The following is a 19,637-nucleotide window of genomic DNA, read 5'->3' as shown; positions in this document are numbered from 1 at the left end:
CTGGTCCTATGGATGCAAACAGCGCTCTAAAACGAGAATGTGATATCCATCAATGGACAAAGTTATAAAGGACTTAAACAGATATTATAATAAAAAAATGGAATATTATCATGGTAACCAGGGAAGAAAAAGTACATCAAATCCTGGAGATATCGCTGAGGTACCATGAAACAAGTCAGACCAGAATTATACGATTTGGGTTTTCTGCTACCAACCCCTTTGATTTCAAGAGGCAATGTATTGCAAGTGTATTGCACATATTACTGGTCTCCATTATATCACATTGCTTCCAAAAATGCAAATTTGTTTTTATTCTTCTCTGATTGTCCTTTATTTGAATTTGTTGACCAGTATGCTGAAAGTGCTACCACATTTCCAATCATGATCAGTGTAGGCCAGACTAGATGAGCATTTATAACCCTATCTGGCAAGTTCTGAAACTCATCAAAAACCACTGGTTGTTGAGAAGTAGTCCCACGCTCAATAGCAGCAGCTGGAGTTACAGGAGGCAAACCATCAGATATTAGTTTGTGTGCAAGGCCTGGAAGAGTTGCCAACCCCATGTACAATACAAGTGTCGAGTCAGGATCAGCTGAATGTCTATCCAAAAATATTGGATCGGTGCCTCCTTTCCTAGAGTGGCCTGTGAGGAACCTAACACTATTCGCAACAACCCGGTGTGTCAATGGGATTCCCAGTTCCGCTGCGATACCTGAAGCAGCAGTGATTCCCGTAATGACTTTTACTTCAACTCCTTGCAGTCGGAGGAAATCCATTTCTTCCAAACACCAATGGGTCGCCACCTTTGAGTCTGACAATAGTTGCTCCAGCCTCAGCAAAATTAAGGAGGAGTTGGTGAATTTCATCCTGAGTTCGACTATGGTAGCCAGCAATCTTTCCAACATACAGCAACCTGGCTCCAGGTTGAACCATGTCCATTATATTTGTGGATACCAGGCGATCATACAAAACAAGATCTGCAGTTTGCATGAGTCGGAAAGCCTTTAATGTTAGCAGCTCTGGATCGCCGGTGACAGTTCCCACCAGATAAACACTTCTCTTCTTCCTTTGAGAATTCTTCGTATCCCCCTGATTTCTGAGCAATTTTAGCATTTCATGTAACTGTTGCAGCTGCAGAGCAATGTCGTGCTCTTCTTCTTCGACAAACACTTCTTCATTGGAGGATGATGAAAAAGATGGCGAGCCTCCAGTAACTGAGGAGTATTTATGCAGCCATGTCGGTGCCGAATGCCCTTCAGTAAAAGGGGAGGAGCCCTTCACATCGAGGTGGGAGTTGATTTTTAAAAAACTTTGATTGCCCTACTGAAACCTTCGCGTAAACAACAATTCCGTGACTTCCATGGTGATGTTTAGGGAATGACTGGTATTTGGGGGTCAGAAAAGATGGATTTTTTTTTTTTTTGCAGAGGTGATTGCAGAAAGCTGAGGAGCCATGGAATGAATGAAATAATTCTTTGGACTGGTGGATGCATTGGGCAGCAAAGAATAATTATATAATACTTGCTGGAATTGTAATCGCTGTTGAAACAAGGGGAGAGACATCCATGAAAAGAAGATTCAAGCGACCCTCATTCTTCTTTTCCATTATTAGATTAAAATTTGTTTTGTATTTATTGTAATATATTATTTTTATTTTATTTTTGTTTTGTATTTATATATTTTTATTTAATGACTTGATTTCTTTTCATTTGTATATTATTAGTTATCATTTTTTTAATGATTGATTTGTTTTGATTTGTTTTTGTATATATTTAGATATAATTTATTAATGATTGATATCTTTTGATAATATTTGATTTGTATTAAGATATATATATGTGATTGTATTAATATATTAATATGGTTGTATTAGTTATATTAATATATTAATTTAATATATTAATATATTAATATGATTGTATTAATTATATTAATATATTATGATAATATATTATCTTTTGTTATCATTTATATATATAAAAAAAAAAAATTCACAAAATTCACGCAGGTTTGAAAATAAATAATGGACCATTAGGAAGAATAATTTAAAAGAACATTTGGTGGATTATTTAAATGTTGATTAACTTGCTTAGAGTGGGCAAATTTATATTGTTGTATGCTTTTATAACGTACTAATATGCAGGACACAACAAATCTATGACAAAAGTCAGCTAACACAAACAGGGAGTATTACTTTTCATGGTTATTTTCAAAAATGGATTGATATTAATATCATGATTAATTCAATTTTAACACTTTGTCTATCCTTAATTTGTTTTATTTGGTATGAAATTTTTGCGTAAGAAACATGAAGAAACTAGCCATTTCTTCATGAGCACACTTATGTTTTCTTTGTACCAAGTTTTTTACAGGTTACAGGACAATCAAGTGATCATAAGGAGATTATATTGTGACGACAATTGGTCTTCCAAAGACTACAGTCATGAAGAATTCTAAAGACAAATCCAACACTACAACGAATCATTTGCAACTCCCTTTTTGCAAAAGATTTTGAATTCCACCACTTGTCATACCATAAACCATGACCTTCCCATATCCATTTTTCACAGCAAGAGTTCTTATTCATATACCATGCATTCCCTTATATCCATTCCTTACAAGCTTATTGTCATTTTTCATGTCATTACCATTCCCTTCATTTCCGCAATAAAACTCTGCTTGAGTCAAAGTCCTAGAGTCTAAGTATCATTCAAAAAAAAACACCTAGAGGCTTGCATGCCTTAATGGCAAGTACTCTTGCCAATGAATAATGGGAGTACATTAATATCCCTTGTTCGTTGGATCTTGTAGGTGACTCGACCACGACAAATTTATTCGTACCTACAAAGATGTGTTAGGCATCCTGACTCCCATTGGAATCAATGGTGGGAGCTCTTGTGTTGGTTAGGGGCATTCATTAACGGCCACTAAGTCAACAACTTCTTGCTATGTTCGACATCGACACATCTAATCACATAGTAAGATTTGTGCCATCGATCGTTGAAGAGTTGAAGACCCATATATTGTAGCAGATAAAGCCAATTTCTTTTCATTGTTTTTCAGTTTGCCATCACTTGAGGACAAGTCAATCAATAAGGCTGGGAGGGAAATGTAACTTATATATTTTATATACCTTACAAGCCTTATAGATTTTCAGCCATATTCAGCAGACTCATCATATTCATCATCCAGCAGTAGATACAACTTTCAGCCATGTTCCACAGACTCCTCAGATTCATCATCTAGTAGCAGAGGATCTAACAGCCGATACAACAATACAGATCCATCTTTCATCCACAACTTGAAGAAGCAGATTCAGAGCAGAATTGTGGCAGCTGCACATGCATGATTTTCCCAACCAAGTAAAGAGGACTATGAACAACAGTCTTTGCTGCCACACGTGCACAACTCTCATCCATTTTTGGAAGGGTAAGTTAAGGTATGATATTTTCTAACTTTTAACCATTAAATTCCTTGAAACGTTAGAATAATAATTTTTGGAAAAACTTCACTCCCTTTTTCCTTGCTTTCCCCATTTCACATAATTGCCCAAATCATCTGTTTAAGGAGAAGGATACATCCACATTCATATATCACATTCTTAACCCCAGTTACCTTCAAGCTATATTCACTATTTCATGAGCATACAAATGGCTTTGTCAAAAGTATTTAAAAGTTAATTGGATGCCAACAGAATCATGATTGTTACACAAGAACCAACCATGGTGCATTCCAACAAAATGCCAACAGAATCATGGTTGTTACACAAGAACCAACCATGATGCATTCCAACAAAAATACTCTGCAATAAAAATCACATTATCAATATGCAAAGATCATACATTGAACGCAACAAACAAAATATGGTTGAAACACAAGAACCAACCAAGTTGTAATTCATCAAAATAACGCTTTGCAAAAGTTATGTAAATGATATCATGCAAAGTTTAAGCCAAAGCTCAAGTACCAAAAAGTAATGTAATAGATTGCATGAGGACATGCAATATCTTCAGTTTGGGGCAGATGTTGGGCCTCAAAGTAGTCCCTGTTTTCACTCCATTATTCACCAATATCTTCACATTTTACCTTCATGTCACCTCCATTCCACCTCCATATCATTACATTTACCTCGTTATTGGGTTATAACAATGCTTTTCCAAAGTTTATTAATTCTTAACATTTTTAAGTGAATTTATGGCTAAACTTTAGAAAATAAGACGCTTATACTTATACCTAACAATTAGAATGAGTTTTTTGACATGTGTAGGCACAAAGGAAGCTTCCAAGGCATCTTTATGTGGCCTTGAATGACCAAATTCGAATTTGATAAGATAAGCCTCATGGAAAAGATCATGGAGAAGATCATGGACCTCATGGAGGAAATCATGGAGGATAGGGTTATGTGTCTAGATGGTTGAGAAATGTATGGAACTAAAGGAGAGATTAGTGGATCATAATTATGAGTTTGTTATCTCATCTCATTGTATAAATAGGAGTACCTCATCCATTCCAAGGGGAGGACTCTTAGAGCATTGTATCCAACTTATGATGGCATAGAATAAAGCTTCATTTTTCATACATTTCCATTATGTAGTTTTATTTCCATTATGTAGTTTTTAGATATAAGTTTGCTTAATGTAGTATATGGAATAATTTGTCTTGTTCTTACGAGAATTGAGCTCACTCTAAAAGGATGAGAGAAACATGTTATTTCATATTAGATCTTATTTCATTTAATTTCTTATATGTTTGAGGATTTTATTTGTTTATGATTGATGAATGAGTTTTAAATTAGAATCTTATCAACTTATGAGATGATAACCAAGAGTCTAAGTTAGACTCTTTCTCTTTTGATTTGCATGATAATTAAAATTCGTTCTTTTCTGTTTATGTTTCAAGTTGTTTCATTTCTTATGCTTGTGGATGAATCTTAGTTTAGTTTGGATTAGTACATGAGAGGACAATCAAGAGACTAAGTTAGTCTCTCTCTCTACTTGAATCTGAACAATGATTAAGTTCATTCTCTTGTCTTTATTTCAAGTTTCTAGTTTTTGATTTCTCTATGATACTGTAGGGAAGGACAACCAGGACCTCCTTAGTTAGGAGCCTCTTCCCTTGCATATTGTATTGAATCTTAAATAATTTCATTAGACATATAATTAGTTGCCTACTCTTGCATATATATTGCTGGCACCATCACAAGCTGACGAGTTTCCCTGGTCGATAATTTATGCAGCAATTTAAGTCCAATAAATTGCCCAACGCACTTCATATAATCAAGTTCATATCATGATCATGGTTGTTAATAGGTGGGAGAATTTTGGGATTCGCAAATACCTTGGAATGGTTTTCAAGGACTCTTTGGAGAAGTAGAGAAATGGATGACTTAGATGTTTTAAAATCTAGTGAACATAATTATGAAATTACTCCTTGTTTTTGCTTCTTCATATGAATTTTCATGCCATTATAGCTCATTATATTTCCATGTTTCCATGTGACAACCCTTATTTCAATTTCCTTTCCTTATTATAAAATTTTTATGAAACCTTCTTGAAAATTAAAACTTATCATCCCCAAAGATTATAACCATTGGACTTCTAATAGAATGTCTACACCATGCATTGGAATGGCAAGGATTGGACTACATAGATCAATCTAGCCATTTGTTGCACATTATGTAGATCAAGAAATGCTCCATCTCTAGTATCCATGTTACCAAACCCTTGCCATCAAATTTTCTCATATTGATATTTGGAATATGGTTGATCTTCATACCAAAGTGAGAGTCTCTAAAATAATGATTCACATTTCTTATGTTTTCGTCATGAGTTTCATGGAATACCTTGTTACCATTAGGAAGCCTCTCATGTAGAAACTTTGTGAGCTCTTCCTTTAAACCTTCCATGTGTGCTTTTAAACCATCTAATTTTGAGTTTATTTATACTTTTTTGTCTGCTTTTAAACTATTTGTTTCCCCTTTTATTTTTGCTTCTAAACCATCTATATTAACAAGCATTTCTTCAAATTCATTTTTGGCTTCTCTTTATGGGAGTGAAAATTGTTGTACTTCTTCCGATAATTTTGATGTATCATATTGGATTTATTCTTCTTCATGCATCATAATAGAGAATTTTGAGGGCTTATTAGGTGTAGCATTTTCTTTTTGGGAGGAATTTTGGAGCCAATTAATGATATCTATGCTTCACTATTCCCTTTGAATCACCTCTAACTTGTTTTTCAAACAAACATTATGCAGATTTAAAAATAAACACCTTTTAGAGCTTGATTTTGAGCTTGTTGATAAGGTTGACCTTGAAACTGTTGCATCTTTGTGATTTTAGCTTCCCAAGGTCTAAAATTCCATTATGAGGCATCTATATATGTCTTCTTACCAACATCATAAGTTGGATCGAGATTGGATTCTTCAATATAAAGTTGTGTTAAACCTCTCACAAAGACCTGATTATGGATTGGCTTAGTAGAGAGAATCTATACAGACTACCATGTGTCACTATTTTAACCTTAAGCCTTGAAGCTCGCTATCTAAAAATTAAATTCCATTATTTTTATTCATTTTTTATGGAATTCAAATCTGATTATCAAACTGAAGTTCATGACAATTTTTCCCTCAACACCTATTTCACATATTGAATTTTAAAATATACAAAAATGGTAACTTCCTCGGACCATATCTTTGAAAATAAAGTGAAACAAGATCTGAGAATATAACTAGCTGTTCATAAAGATTTCAGATCCACATGGTAACAATTTCAAAGTCCGAAGCTTCACAAACAAAAAGTAGTGAAAATGGCGTGATGACCTCTTTGAAGCACCAAAAACCTAGAAGCAAGAGATTTGATATGAAATGTTATGCATCTAGATCAATATCACACACATTAGAGGAATTTTTAGCCTAAAAGTGCTGATGAAAATTTCACGTAATTTCCATATCATAATATGTAAACGAGTCAAAATCTTTTAAATTTAAAAATAGGTACATGTAAATATTTTGGAGGGAAAACAAGAGAAACAAATTTTTTTAATCATATTTTTGGCTTATCTCCTTATATGTTTCCTCAAATTTCAAGTGTAGACACTCTTTAGATGCAGAATTAAATTTTGTATCCAATGGGTTGCCATCATGCATACTTTTGAGAAGACCGACGTTGATAAATATTTAGTATACATGTATCTTCAATATTTATCAATATGTGCCTTCTCAAAAGTATTCATGATGAGTACTCATTGGATGCAAAAATTAATTCCACATCTAGAGTGTCTACACTTCAAATTTGAATACACCAGAAGGAGATAAGCCAAAAATACAATTAAAAGAAATAGTTTTCTTCTTTTCCATCCAAAATTCATAACTCTTATTTTATTATTTTAAATATTATTTTATTATTTTTCCTTAGGAGGACAATTTTAGGCTCAATTTTCCTCCAATGAAAAAATAAGAAAAGATAGATGAACGACTAGATTTTAAGCCACTTCAAAAGGGATCTCCCTTTACCTCAATAAATGACCAATTCTTAGATGATTCAAATGACAAGGCCTCCTTGGTATATATAGGAGTCTAAAGGGTTAAAATATAATTAGGACCTACATAAGAATAATATTGTAAGGGAACATTAAAAAAATAGTGGCCTTCTATGGGGAGTACCAATAACAATATGGAGGCTACAGTAGTATTAAATGGGCCCAACACTTTGTATGGTACTAATTAGCAAAATTTCCTAGTATGTAATACTATATATCTTGATATCATGTTTTGGGGATGAAACATCCAAAGGGGTATGAAATATAATGTACATAGGGTGGTACCCACTCGGATAATAAACTTAATGTGGTATAGTCATCGAACACACCTACTAGCTAGTTAATCAATACTAAATAGGCCCACTAGATAGCTCGGAGGAAATGGTATAATAGTAAGGTGTAGTTGGCATGAAACCTTAGGACTACATGTGCGTATAATTGCATTAGATATGTAGATATCCACTCCTAGAGAAAGCATATATTGTGAAGTGATTTCCTCCATAGTTTTTGATGTTACCTAACTTTAGGGTTCTTTATTATATCACTGTATTTTTTATGGTGTGTATTTTTTGGTATTTTTAAAATTTAAGGGTTCTATATTGTTTGTGATTTAGTTTAAGGATTAAGTATCACTACTCACCAAACCTTAGAGTGAATTTCAAAAATGTTAATATGTATGCAATAATCATAAATGACACACTTTAAAATGCCTTGGGTTCAAGTGTAGTTGGATCTAAGCATTACCCCATTCACCTTTTGAAGATGACATTGCATCATACTCGTTCATATGTCAATTTAGATAGAGGTAAAGCTATTGTTACCTTTTGTTGAAATTCATTTACTTTAACAAGTTGTGCATATAAGGCTTCTAAGGAATATGGAAGGTATACTATCTTATTGGAGAAATATTTCTAGTACATAGGTGCCTTGACAAGCAATCAAGGAAAAAACCACAATTAACTTTTATATGCAGATCTAATCATTAATGGAAGGATTGTATATGTGTTGACGGGTTCTAGTGCCTCACAAAAATTCTTCAAGGAGTAGGAAATTGAACATAGACAAAATTTGGACCATATGGTGCTCTAATAAAGTTTATAAATTCTAAGGATAAGAAAACAAATGAGCATCCAAAATTCACATTTACTTGTATAAGTGGAAGTACCATGAAACTTTAAACTATTGAAATTAAATTAATAGGACAAGTTAGTAATACTTGGTGGATGGAAGGATTGTGTTGTGCATATGACAATAAGGAACCTAGATATAAAGTTTTGGATTGTATCTCCATTAAGTATGAGAAGGTAGTGAGGCACCTAAAGTCTCAACATTTTGTATTAGTTATTGGAGAAGTAGATAAGGATGAAGTGGGGACACCTATTCTACCAACACTTTCTAATGTGTTGGATGAATTTTTAGATAAATTAATGATTCTCTACCTAATGTGTTATCACCAGAGAAAGTATTTAACCTCTGTATCAAGCTTGAACCAAGTATGTAACCTCTTGCTAGAGCTCCCTATGACATTTCTAAGATATAGCTCGAGGAGTTGAGGTGAAATTTTAATTTTGGTCATTTTTAACTTGTTTTTTAAAAGGAACGGATATGTATATATTTATATTATAAAAAAAATGCGGGAGAGGGCCCAAGACCCTCATATTTGATCCCAATTACATCATATGCATATTTATCAAAGTAAAGTGAGAGTTTACTAATTTGATAATGGTTGCACTAAACATTACAAAAAAATCCTGGATTTAAGAGATTTGTTCTTTGTATCTTTTGACTGATCAACAAGATACACATACAAAAATTCATGTTAAATGATATGGATAGAAGATAGTACAAGCTGCCAAAAAGCATGAAACATGATGGAAATCACCCCACATTGAAATGACCCTCATGAGGACCCCAAGGATGACAAGTTATTTTTCCGCTAGAAATACAAGTGTCTTGAGCATGCATTCCATTTGAATTTCCATCTTTCTGAGATGATGAAACCTCCAATCCAACCACCTAATTTGGGAGAAGAAAAATTTCCTCCTTTAAGTCATTGAGAGAATTTTAGCTTCCATGAACAACTAAAAAGAACTTTGCCACCATTCCACCATATCCTCAACCTTGTTTATTGAAGCTAGTAGTGCGTGTGCAGTATTAACCATTTGCTCAATTACTTATGTGAGTTCCACAATATCATTAGAGTTTGCCATCCTGAAAACATAGAAGGAAATAACAATGTGACAAGCCAAAGACTAGTAAACTAAATCACCAAGATATTATTAGAGACATTGTTAAATCAAGATAGGTTTAAGCCTTACATAGGCCAACCTACAATGATAATACTATGATCCTCATTTTAGAACCACTAACATTAGGTACTTCCATTAATGGGACATTTTGGAATAGGTGAATTAAATTTTTATGCAACAAGTTATCCAACTAATAAACCGTAGCCTCCATATTACACTAGAGTTAAAGATAATGTGAGCAATATTCCATTAAGTGGAAATGACTTGGTTTGTAATGGATAGCCTTGGGATGTGTCCACCTATACCTTCCCATTAAATACATGTTTCACTTGCTACATTTTTGATGCCATAGAGAGAAGAATTTTGGGGAGTGAGATCTCAATGACCCAACTTGTAAGAATCCTTTAGCACCGTTGGACCAACATGTTCGAGAAACATATTGTTAAAGCATAACATATTATGGTATTGAGATGAGGCATGTCCTTTGATTCAACTCACTTTCTCCTTGGGCCATCGAAGACCCCTTTTTTTCTAATGTGTGTGCGTGAGAGTTCACATGAGGAAGAATATGGAAAAAATTAACCCCTTTAAAATTTGAAAAAAGGGACAAATATGTATATATTTATATTATTAAAAAATTGTGGGAGAGGGCCCAACACCATTAAAGTTGAACTAAGTTACATCATATGCATATTTGTCAAAGTAAATTCAGAGTTTACTAATTTGAGGAGGGTTGCACTAGACATTACAAAAAATTCTACAACTATAGATTCTCGACCACAACAAGAGCAACAAGATACACTTACAAAAGTTCATGCTATATATATGGAGAGAGGATAGTACTAGTTGCTAGAAACGAGATAGGCATGAAAACTTAGAGAAATCACCCAAAAATGTAATCACCCTCATGAGGACCCGAAGGGTGATGAGCTCTTTGGCCACTTCCTCCCTCTCTCTCTCTCTCCATATTTATCCCTCTATCTATTTCTTCTTCCCCCCTCTCTCTCCTTCTCTCTCTTGAGTCTTCTCTCTCTTCCTTCCTTTCTCTCACTTTCTCTCCTGCCTCCCTCTATTTGCCCTCCCCCCCATCTCTCCCTCTCTCCCTCTCTCTCTCAAAATTTTTCACTATCTCCCTCCTTCTAATTTCTCTTTCCCCCCCATCTTTGTGCCTCCCTATCTCTCTTCTCTTTCTCTCCCTATCTTTCTCCTCTCCTCTTCTTTGTCTTCCCCCCTCTCCTCTCTCCCTCAATATTATATCCTCGTCCCTCCTTGTGAGTCCCTCTCTCTCTTCACCTCTATCTCTTTATGTATTTTTTCTTTCCTACCTCTCTCTCTCACTCGCCCCACGCCCCCTATATCTTAAATTTGATCCCATTGTATTTTTTTTATGAAAATATCTAAATTTTTAAAAAAAAATATTGAACCTACATTTTGGATCAATCATAAGAACTAAAACATAATAATGAAATACTTAGAAAAATCATGCACTCTCTTTCCTCTATTATCGTTAGTCACTTTGCTTGCTCTCATCCCTTAGATCCTTAGTTAGTATGGATCTACACTAGTTTTTAATATATAATTTATAGTATATAAATTTCAAGTCTTTATACACAAAAGTATTCTCATTTTTAGCTCTTTTAAATCCTTAATTTAATTTCTATGAAAATATTAGATATATCTCAAAATTAATTATAACATTTTCCTTTTAACTAAATTAAAATAAAATTATAAAATAAAATTGAAATAAAATATTTTTATTGTCAAATATGTTATGGTTTTTGGGCATGTGGTATTGATAAGCCATGCTATTGGGCCACGGTATTGTAAGAAAACCTCTTTACAAGTTAATAATATCCATGGTTAAGAATTTTGTCATATTACTATAAAATATTTTGATTGTGAAATAAGTTATGCATTTTGGGCATGTGGTATTGATAAACCATGCTATTGTAACAATTATCCATGGAAAAAGTGGGGGTCAATATCTATGGTTAAGAATATTTTCATATTGTTATTAAATAATAATATTGTTAGAGATTTATGGACTTGGACTAACAATGTGTAATGTGTGATGTGTCCACTTTTGAAATGGTGATTATGGATCATAGAGAGCCATATGACTCTCTATGATGAGTGATGATGGATGGAGGCACCATGTGAAAAACATAAGGAAAAACAATATACTATGCATGGTTGTTGCTATTCATAGTGCTCGTAGATGAGGAATTGCGAAAGGATTGTCAATTCCCCATAATTGACAGAGATTTACTGGAGGCCGCGAAGTATGCTTTGCTCTCGGCCATGAGGGATGATAAAAGGATACGTGATAGCAATATCTTCTGGGTGTTCATGGAGATGAACCTCAGAATGTGGATCAAGCCTAGCAATAAGGAAAAACATTCTACTATGCATGGTTGTTGCTATTCATAGTGCTCGTAGACGAGGAATTGCGAAAGGATTGTCAATTCCCCATAATTGACAGAGATTTACTGGAGGCCGCGAAGTATGCTTTGCTCTCGGCCATGAAGGATGATAAAAGGATACGTGATAGCAATATCTTCTGGGTGTTCATGGAGATGAACCTCAGAATGTGGATCAATCATAAGCTGTGATTGTCACCCATGGTTTATAATAGTCTGCATAGTTTTGTAGAATTTAAGGTAGACATGCATAACATATATATCAGGGCACACAAGAACCCGACTAAACAGTAGAAAAAGCTACCCTTTGTAGCCACCGATGATTCCATTTTCAATGTCCTGGAGAATGGCATGACCCAGACATTGCAGAAATCGAGAAGTTGACAGTGCAAAAGAAGAAAGATGAGGCCAAGCTGCACATCACATAGTTGGATGAGAAACGAAGGAAGGAAACAACATCAATAGAAGTTTGGGAAGCGCATGACGTGGCAAAAAAAGTAGCTGACGAGGAAAAGGACATAGCAACAGTAGCAACACAGGAAGCAGTCGCGAAGGTGGGCGAAGGCCAAAGAATGCCTTTGCAGGGGTAGGAAGTAGAGGAAGAAGAAACAGAAGAAGGAGGCATAGACCCACGAACCACATCAACGTAGATGAAGCACCAACACCTAGTAGAGTGGGTAGGGTCATGGAAGAAGGTCAAGGCCTCGAAATTGTTCATTGACCTAATCACCCTAACTGAGGGTGATCTACATGACATCGGTGAGATGGTGCATGATGTCACCAATGAGGCTCTCCAAGATTTCATGCAGGAGAACCAGATTGTGTTGGGGGCCATCAGAGCACAGTTGCAGGAATTACAGGTGCACCTCGCTTAGATTGGTACCCTTTCGACCAACCTCACAGTTGAATCCATGACAATAGAACAGATGTTGTGCGTGTGAATGATGAACACAATAGTGCTGTCGGAAGGGGCACTAGTCACATCAAATGAGTCCAACAGGCCTTCAGTTAGCGTGTTGAAAGGTCTCAGTGTTAATCTAGTTGCCCTCCTGCGCGAGACATTATATGTGTTGCAGGATGGGATAACTGGAGAGCTGCGAGCTAGGGAGAGTTGCACATTCCAAGTCCTCAGTGAGAAGAAAATAAATATGGAACAACTAATCCTGTAGTGCGATGAATTGGTGTCGCAAAATCAATAGTTGGTACAAGTGATAGACGACGCTTTCCAAAGCGTCCAAGAGAGGGCCATCCCAACAGATATACTAGTGGAGGCACGGATCCATAGGTTAGTAGCAGGGGTTTGCAAGGCCAGGGAGGAAATGACAAAGGTTTAGCTGGAGTTGAATCTTTAGATCACTGAGCTGTGGTTAAAGGCATAGCCATCCACTCCCCCGGAATTTAGAGAAAAGTGCGCTAGCGCTATCACAATGGGATTGGAGGAAATTGAAGGTGCAGTGTGAGACTGCACCAGCATGTTGGAAGAATAACTTGGGGTCCTCACAACTCTGCAAGACGACCCCAACATCCAGCGCTTAGAGACAAAGGTGCGAGAACTCCAACAACAATATGACATTGTCTGAGGAACTACGCAGATGGTGGTCCTCACCTAGAGGCTCGCGCAGATGCAGCGGTCTAAAGCACTAAAGGAGCAAGTGGACGTGACACGACATAAGGAAGCAGTCCTAAAAGTGCACGTCCAGCCTTAGATTGACAAGGCCTTCACCATCACGATAGACATCAAAGGCAAGCTCACACACATGCAGGGGATGCACATGTTAATGCAAAGAAGAACTCTCGACACAAAGGTCTTGGAAATTCGTATGTAGCAAATCCAACAAGCAGTAGCTCAGTGTGTTTCTGACCTCCGCACAGTTCAAGAACAGTCGGAGGGACTCTGTGCAAAGATCACCCCACCGACAGAGTAACTCAAGGATGATTCACGATGTTTTTGCTAGAGCCCTATTGGCAATGGAATCCCCCCAAGGCATGTTTTGGGGCTCAAGGCCCATTTTTTGACCAAATCTTATTGTAAAGCTCCACGAATTGCGGGTGTGGGGCATGAAAGTATGATAGAGTCACAGGGTTGTCCACCCTACTTTTGTAATGTAATGTCGGCTAGATAGACCTACCCATGGTTCGGGACCATGGGATTGTGTGAATAGAGCAATGTTCTAAGTGTAAACTAAAAGAGAGAAGAAAGAAGTAGGAAAAGGTCTAAGTGATTAATTCGCAAGTTGAAGTGTGCGTTTGGCTCATAGAGTAGGAGAATCTTTGCAGTTGAGCGTGTAAATGCCTAATAGTCCACAGCTAAGTGCACGGGCCCATGCAGCTAAGTGCACAGGGTGAAGTCGAGTCTGTAATTGAGGAAGGAATTAATAAAGAGAAGTTTTGTTATAATTCTGTGTATCTATTTTTGGGTTATTGAATGATTGATATAATTTGCAAATACATTGTTGTTTTACTGCACACACCTGTATGAATGGTTTATATTGTTAAGTGTACTTAAAGCACTCAAGTAGATAAAGATAAGTAACTAATGTTGGAATACCATTAAGGTCTTGGGTAATAACGTAAAGCGTGACGTTCATCCCCTAGGTAGGTCTGCGTGAAGGCAGTATATCAAGATGCAAAGTATGGAAAAGTGTGTGAAGAAACCTCCGCACAGGGTTAAACCATAAACCAGTTGAACTGCTCAGACATCTCGAGGGTACAGAAACTTGGTTCTAGCACCCTCCCATACTACTTCCGATGAGACCTCAGTCTGCACTCCGTGGACTGTTGGTGAAAGGGCCAGTAGTACTGGGATTTGTTTGGCTACCTTAACTTTGAACCTGGGTCAGGCCCCAATAAGGTTGGAATACTAGTAAGGTCTTAGGTAATAAAGTACAGCACGACGTTCAGCCCCTAGGCAGGTCTGCGCGAAGATATTATATCACGCTACGATGTACAGGAAAGTGTGCAAAGAAACCTGCACACATGGTGAAACTGCGAATGAGTTGAACTCCTCAAACATCTACCTAGTTCTAGCACCCACCCATACTAATTCGGGGAGATCTCAGTCCGTGCTCTACGGACTGTTTCCGAAAGGGCCAGTAGTACCAGGATTTGTTTGGCTAACTTAACTCTGAAGCTAGGTCAGGCCCCAATAAGCCAAAAAATGGTTCCGTTGTTAGGACATGTGGTCTACATAAAGGGACTAATGGTAGACCCCACGAAGATTGCAGTAATTTTGAATTTGGAAGCATTGTGAAGTGTTAAACAGTTGCGTGCTACCTTGGGACACACAGGGTACAACAGGAAGTTCATCAGAAGCTATGCCTATATCATCGTGCCAATGGATAAACTATTGAAAAAGGATGTCACATTCTACTGGAATGATGATTACATGAAGAGCGTGTATGTCCTAAAGGGGAAATTGGCCTCCACTCTAATCCTGGTCTTCCCAAAATGCGATGTGGAGTTTCATGTCCATGTTGATGCAGTGTGTATAACACTAGGAGCGGTGCTCACACAAGGGCCAGAGAGGGCTTGGATCACCCTATCGCATTTGCAAGTCATATATTGTCCAAAGACGAAAAGAACTATTCCACAACCGAGCAAAAGGGATTAGCTATGGTGTCTGTGCTCCAAAAATACTAGCACTATTTTCTAGGAGGACATTTCAAGATGTATACAGACCATTCCGTGCTAAAGTGCTTGGTCAATAAGCCTGTGTTGTGGGGGAACATATGTAGATGGCTCTTATTGTTCTAAGAATATGACTTTGAGGTTGTGGTAAAACCTGGACACGTGAATGTAGGACCACATCACTTGTCGCGTATTAAGACGGGCGAGGAACCTACTAGTTTGGAGGAAGGATTACCTAATGCACAACTCTCTATTGTGGGCATCACGGATGGACACTTTGAAGATATAATCCACTTTCTGACAACAAGGACTACGCTAAAGGAATACTCCATCGAAAAAAAAGGAATTGGTGGTGCACGCGGCAGATTTTTTTGTCATCGCGGGCACCTATACAAAATGGGAAATGATGAGATATTGCAAAGGTACATACCTGAATTTGAACGAAGTCAGATCCTCATGGAAGCACATGGGGGAATTGTAGGAGGACACTATGCAGGACGAGCAACCACACAAAAGATTCTTCGCGCAGGGTTGTGGTGGCCAACCCTTCATCAGGATTCAAAAGCACACTGTAAGGCCTGTGATATATGTCAAAGGACCGATAAACCATCACAAAGGGATGAGATGCCTTTGAATCCACAAATGATGCTACAACCCTTCGAAAAGTGGGCAATCAACTTTGTGGGACATATCAAACCCCAGGGAAAAACGGGGGTGCGATACATCATCACCATGACGGAGTACCTGACGCGCTGGGTAGAAGCACAACCAGTCAAAGACTGCACAGCCACTACGACTATGAAGTTTTTGTTTGAACACATGTTGACCTGATTTGGTTGTCCGAAAATATTAATGAGTGATCATGGTACACATTTCCTGAACGAAACCATCAGCGCGCTCATGGAAGAGTTCCAGGTGTATCACCAAAAAAGCACACCGTATCACCCACAAGCCAATAGGATAGTAGAAGCATTCAATAAAGTACTAGAGACTGCACTAATCAAAGTATGCAATGCACAGTGAAGAGATTAAGACCTGTGCGTACCTATAGTACTATGGGCTTATAGGACGACGTGCAAGAAACTGATAGGACAAACACCTTTCTGGTTAGTTTATGGCGTGGAAGCTGTCATGCCAATGGAGTATACTGTACCTAGTCTACGCATCGTAATGCTCATAGGTATGACGGACTGCGAAGCCCTGGAAGAAAGGCTCACGTAGTTGGACAAACTTGAGCAGGAATGGTTCCTAGCTGACTTTCATCAACAGGTGCAAAAGCAGTGTGAGAAGGCCTGGCACAATCGCCATATTAAGTTGCACACTCAAGGTAAATGATTTAGTGTTGTTGTATGACAGTAAGTTTGATAAGTTCCCCGGAATGTTCAGAGTGCATTGGCTGGGACCATACATTGTTAAGGAGGTCACAAAGGGAGGCGTGATCCAACTAACCAAACTAAATCTAGAACCTTTCCCATTCAAAGTGAATGGCAGCTGCTCGAAGCCCTACACGGGTGGGCCGACTATCTGAATGGCCGGTAGAAGCACAGTCTTTGCACTCCAAGGAACTGGACAAAGGCATGGGACTATAAATATATGCAGCAGATACCAAAGCAGATGTAGAGAAGCACTCTCGACACAGAGGTCTCGGAACAACGTATGCAGCAGATCCAACAAGCAGCAGCTCAGTGCATTGACCTCCATGCAATTCGAGAACAGTTGGAGGGACTCTACACAAAGATCATCGCGTCGACAGAGTGACTGAAGGATGAGTCACGATGTTTATGTTGGGGCCTGTTGGGCATGGAATCCCCCCAAGGCATGTTTTGGGGTTCAAAGCCCATGTTTTGACCAAATCTTGTTGTAAAGATCCGCGAATTATGGGTGCAGGGTATGAAAGTATGATAGAGTCACAGGCTTGTCTGCCCTAGTTTTGTAATGTAATGTCAGCTAGATAGACCTACCCATGGTCCGTGGACCATGGGATTGTATAAATAAAGATAGGCTCTAAGTGTAAGTTGAAGTGTTTCTTTGGGTCGTAGAGTAGGAGAAGGCTCTACAACTGAGTATGCAGAGGCCTAATAGTATGCAACTGAGTGCATGGACCCCTGCAGCTGAGTGGGTAGGGTGAAGTCGAGTATGGAACCAAGGAAGGAATTAATAAAGATAAGTTTTGTTATAATTATGTTTATCTGGTCTTGGGTTAATGAATGATTGATATAATTTGCAAATATATTGTTATTTTACTACGTGCACCTATATGAATGGTTTATATTGTTAAGTATGATTAAAGCACTCAAGTAGGAAAATATAATTAAATAACGTTGGAATACCAGTAAGGTGTTGGGTAATAATGCAGAGCGTGACACTCAGTCCCTCGGTAGGTCTACGCGCTCGCAGTATATTAGGTTGCGAGCTACGGGAAAGTGCGCGAAGCAACCTATGCACAGGGTCAAACTACGAACTAGTTGAACTCCTCAGACATCTCCATGGTGTGGAAACCTAGTTCTAGTACCCTCCCATACAACTTTGAGTGAGCCCTCAGTCCACGCTCCGTGGACTATTACTGAAAGTGCCAGTAGTACCGAGATTTTTTGGCTAACTTAACAATGAACCTGGGTCAGGCCCCAACAAGCCAACAGTGATGGAAAATAAAACACACTCTCATTTTCAATGAGTTGTGGAAATGAGTTTGTGTAGGAGAACTAGATAATTAACATGCAAAGCCCACCTCATATGAGGAGATTACCATTTGGGAAAATAAAATAGCAAGGCCTATGCCTTTATTGCAACATCTATAAATGAAGAGGTGAGTCACCATATTTTTTCAAATGATTTTGAAGCATTATAGAATTTGAAGGAACTCTATGAATCACACTCTAAACATGAAGTTGTCCAATTCATGATTAAATTATTGAGTCTTGAATTGAAAAATGATGACCCTCTTTCTTTAGCACCAGAAGTTAAATCCATTATGCATGATATAAAAACCACTCGTATTCAAATATACATTCTCACGTAGCTTATGTCAGGGCACTATATCCCACTTATCCATATTATCTTAAGTTATTGCAAGCAAGTGGAAACCTCAAGGAGATTACCTTTAACTCCCTTCAAAAGAACTTTGTTGAGAGAGAAGGATTTTGGGAAGAGGACAACTCCTCAGTCTTCTGAAGAAACTATGTGTCTTGCACATAAAGACAAGAATCATGCACAAGATTATTCTAGATGAAGAGGTGGCTAAAGAGGTAGAGGAAGAAGAAATTTTAAAGGCACTGGGGAATACAATTCCGAGGGAGAAGTGTGATCTTCATTGCATACGTTGCAATAGAGATGGGCATGATGCATCAACATGCAAGTTTCCTTGGCATAGAATTGAACAGGAAATAAATGAAGCCAAAGGTAACACCAATGAAAAAGGGAAAGGTAAATCACCTCAATCCGCTTACTATGTTGTGGCACATTGTAATATTGGAGTAAGTGAAAATTGTTTAATTTTTAACTTCATTCTTGGAAAAATGATTGGTTGCTTGATTGAGAAGGGACTTTCCGCATGAATTTCAAAAGATATTTCTTTGAAGGATTTACTCGCATTGTTGATGGAGTAGTATACTTTTTGCAGACAAGTCAAAACTCAAGCCATAAGGACTTGGCACAATGAGGCTCAAACTACTTGGTCTTCCACAGTTTCTTCTACATGATGTTTTATATCTCCCAAAGATGAGAATAAATTTGTTGTCTTTGGTCCAGATCTGCTAGCAATGACACTCCATTCATATGTTTGATGGCAAGGTTGAGGTGAGAA

At 37.5% G+C, this 19,637-nt stretch overlaps 1 pseudogene; it reads right to left on the bottom strand.

The window, feature by feature from the left end:
* Positions 1-278: 278 nt before the first annotated feature.
* Positions 279-19,637, bottom strand: part of LOC149141114 (S-adenosyl-L-methionine-dependent uroporphyrinogen III methyltransferase, chloroplastic pseudogene) — a 46,873-nt pseudogene continuing 27,514 nt past the window's right edge.

This window comes from Pinus tabuliformis, chromosome X (assembly GCF_031772625.1).
Source record: "Pinus tabuliformis cultivar Carrire ecotype Pingquan chromosome X, CPIR1, whole genome shotgun sequence".
Classification (NCBI taxonomy): Eukaryota; Viridiplantae; Streptophyta; class Pinopsida; order Pinales; family Pinaceae; genus Pinus; species Pinus tabuliformis.
Note: the sequence above shows the minus strand (reverse complement) of the source record. Positions and strands in the feature narration are given on the sequence as shown.